The sequence below is a fragment of the Carlito syrichta genome, unplaced genomic scaffold (assembly GCF_000164805.1).
Source record: "Carlito syrichta isolate Samal-C Ts95f unplaced genomic scaffold, Tarsius_syrichta-2.0.1 Scaffold123370, whole genome shotgun sequence".
NCBI lineage: Eukaryota > Metazoa > Chordata > Mammalia > Primates > Tarsiidae > Carlito > Carlito syrichta.
This window is the reverse complement of record NW_007067466.1, coordinates 756,536-760,580: the sequence shown is the minus strand read 5'-3', so window position 1 is coordinate 760,580 and position 4,045 is coordinate 756,536.

Below are 4,045 nucleotides of genomic sequence, written 5' to 3'. Positions count from 1 at the left end.
ATTTATTGTAGAGACGATGTCTCGCCAAGTTGCCCGGGCAGGTCTCAAACCCGCGGGCTCAAGCAATCCACTCACCTCAGCCTCCCAAAGGCACGGAATTACAGGCTGAGCCACCGAGCCCGGCTCACTGATTCTTTCAATAAGTATTGACGGAGCACTGGCATGTGCCTGACCTTAGAGATGCCCGTGAGAGCCGAACTGGTCCCCGCCCACATGGAGCTGGGGTCTTAGTGCCGCAGACGGACATTGGTCAGAACATTACCCAGAGCATTCCAGAACTGCAACCATGAGAGGTGGTCCTGAGGACAGTGACACATTCCTGGTGAGACTTCCACCTGTCTCCAGCCACCGCAATCTGCATCAACTCCCCACCTGCCTCAGAGACCAAGCCCAACAGGGGGAGACTGGGCTGGGACTGATGGCCCAGGCTTCCCCAAGCGGCGTGAGAACCAATCCCAGCATGCTCCAATCCCAGTTGCCAGAAGTCCAACCTGCCAGGTCACCCAAAGTCCCCATGCCTCAGGGAAGCCACTACACTCTCGCGTTGGGTCCTGTGGCCCCCATGACTTCTCATGTGTTCTCAAAATGCCTCCTCCACCTCCTTGTTCTGGCTGAAGTTTTTCCATAAAGGGCCGGATGGTTGATTCGATAAATTATTGTGGGCCCAAGAAACAAAATAGAAGATGTTGGGTATAACAGGAAAGAAAATAAGTTTCGCCGGGCTCGGTGGCTCAGCCTGTAATCCCGCGCCTTGGGAGGCTGAGGTGAGTGGATTGCCTGAGCCTGCGTGTTCGAGACCCGCCTAGGCAACTTGGTGAGACCTCGTCTCCACAATAAATCAAAAAATTAGCCGGGTGTGGTAGCGCGCGCCTGTAGTTCCAGGCTGATGCGGAAGGATCGCCGGAGCTCAGTAGGTCAAGGCTGCGGTGGCTGAGAGCGGCCACTGCACTCCAGTCTGGGCAACAGAGTGAGACCCCAACTCAAAAAAAGAAAAGTTTCTACACATATTTACTGATGAAACTAAAAATGCAATACTTTGTGACAGACTTTTGGTAACACAGGCCTGCTTACTAGATGAAAGGCATTCTTTCAGGGGTGAGTAACATTTTGCCCAGTTGAAATTCAGAGTTAGTGGCCCCGTCAAACCCACAAACCCACTGCAGGTGCCTGTCTGTAAGCAGCCCTCTGAACTCCACCTCTTGGTGCCGTTGACTCCGTGGCAGCTCTATCCTTCTGAAACCTTCTCATTCAGTTTCCAGGACCCCAGGCTCCTTGCTGGTCCTCCTTCTGCTGCCCTGGCTGCACCCCCTCTTCCTTGTAACCACGAATGTTGGGTGCCTCTTGGCTCAGTCCTCAGCCCTCTCCCATAGCTGGTCTCATCCAGTCCGTGGCTTCAACTGCTGCGTCTCCGCTGCTGGTTCCCGGACCTCAGCCCTGGACCCCATGATGGAGCACTCACGGGGGTAACAGGGGGCGTCTCCGACCTAACTGATTGAACCAGAGCCCTTGGGTCCTGCTCCTCCCACGGGACCCTGTCTCAGTCACAGCAACCAGCCCGTGAAGGTCACACGGTTGAGCTCCCTCCCAGGCACTGCTGGCTCACACGGATCCTGGAACGCACCTCACCTGCTCTGCTTGCTCTGTTTCTTTGGCAGGAAGGCTCTGCCCCATGGCTGCCTTCTTTGGGTCAATTTCAAGGTCCCACACACCCTGACCACTCTACCAAACAGCCACGCCCACCTCTCCCTAAGCCACTGACTCGCTGAGCTCTTCTCCCACCTCATTGGACCCACCATTCTGCTGGTCTTTCTCCTGACCACCTGTACTCATCGTGCTTATGTTCGATGTTTTACACTTTGACAGCTTGGAAACTTGATGACCTGGGAGGACTACCAGGCCAATCCCTGGAGATTGCAGACAATGCCTCCCCCACGCCCCTTCTCCCCCCAGCCCCACATAGCACACCTTTCAGCCATCCAAGCCCAGCCTCCAACTGGCTACCTTCCTCGAGCTCACATACTCGGGCAGCATCTGTCTCCCTAATCATCCCAGGGCCAGTGCCAGACAGCTTGGAAGCCCCTACACCCTAGAGCCTGATAAAATTATCCAAGCTCTCAGGAATGCCAGTCAGTTCTAAGTTTGGTTTCCTTACAAAACCTCATATTTCTCCAAGGATTTTTTTCACTTTTAAAGATTCTTTTTTTCTTTATTTTTGTCTGACTGGATTGCTATGAAGGATCGGTCTTCAAGCTCTGAAATTATTCTTTCTTCTACACGGTCCGGTCTGTTTTTCGGGCTTGCAACTGTGTTTTGAAACTCCTGAAGCGAATTCTTCAGTTCCAGAATTTCCGTGTGGTTCCTTCTTAGCGTGGCCATGTCCTCTTTCAACTCGTAGATCGTTTTCCTGGCTCCTCTGCTTGGGATTTCCACTTTCTCTGGGCTCTTGTTGCATTCCTTTGCCTCTCGTATTCTGGATTCTGTCTCTGCCATTTGGGACATTTAACCTGGTAAGGTCCATTGCTGGGTCACTTACCCCAAAGAATCCCTCTCCGGCACTCTCCAGCCTCACCCACTTGATTGTGTTGAGAGCACGCATCCCGCAGTTGTCTGAGAATGTATCATGTGTGTCTTTGCTACAGCGACCTCATCCTTCTTGTCCAGCCGGGACACCAGCTCTGTGAGGCGGGAACTCTGTTCAAGGTCTCAGATCAGTGACTGCATGGTAGTCACTCAACAAACTTAGAGGTCGTGGATGAACGTGCAACAAGGCTCTGAGAACGTGGGCCAAGGAGAGGTCCTCAATTTCCCAAGGAAGAAGCAGGAAGACCCTAGGAGAGCTCAGGCCCTGTGCACCTATCAGAACCAGAGGTCTGCGGGTTGCGTGGAGGCTGTGGGCCACACAGCTTCAGGACAGAGGGGCGCACACAGGCTGAGCCTGAAGGCTGGCGGGGTCTAGAAAGGGGGCAGACACCCTAGGAAAATGGGGTCAGCGGGGACAGAGCGGGGGAAGGGCACAAGATCAAGGAAGGTCTTAGTGTTTCCAGAAGGAAGGCGATAACATGCCGACATTCTGGGCCTTGGCGTCAAGGAGACCCAGGCTGCAAATCCTGACCTCTGCCACGGTCATTTGTGTGACCTCGGGCAGGCGACTTGAGGCTGCTGGGCTCTTCTGATCTGCAGAAAGGGTGCATTCAGACTCCTAGGGCCCTTGCAAAGACGTTCAGGGCTCATACATGCAAAATCCTTATCATAGCGTCTAGGCCCTGCGGGTGGCAGGCCGGGGGCACCTCAGCAATGGTCCTTAGGATGTCATTGTAACAGGAGGAGGAGAAGCCATCCAGGTGGGTGGTCACTAGGTCAAAGGATTTGGGTCTCAGGTGAAATGGCTTTGGTTGAAGCAGCGGTGTATGAGCCTCCCACACGGACATTTTCTGGGTAGGGGCATCCCTCGGTCAGAGTAGGGCTTTGGGTCAAGAACGTGGGGCAGGGTGAAAGAACCAGGAGGTGGGGAGGCCAAGGTTGGGGCTGTTATGATCCAGGTAAGTGATCACAGGGGTTGGAAGTGGAGCAGTCAGTGCAGGACTTCAGAAGCACTGCACGGTGGGATAGTGACGTCACCCACCACAGCCCTAAGAGCCACTGAACTTTGTTGAGAGATGGTATGTATGGAAGCTTCATATACAATTTTCCACCTTACCGAAAAGGGAACTGGGCCTCAGAGAGGTCAGGTGACTTATCTAAGGTCACACCGTTACAAAGGGCTGGAACTAGGGCTGGAACCCACCAGATGTGACTTCTAGTCTCACGCACATGAATAATTGAAGGACGTGGGGGGCGATGGGAGACGTCAAAGGCAAGGTCAAGGGCAAAATGGTCAAAGGAAAGGATGACTTGGAGCTGGTGTCTCGGGGGGTGGGCATATACCCTAGAGGGGGAGGGGACTGGGTTAGATCAATGTTCTTGTAGCATCTGTCCTTGTAGACTCAGTTGGGCAAGTTGGATAAATGGGGAAATCTTACTCAACCACAGAGACGTTTCTTAGACA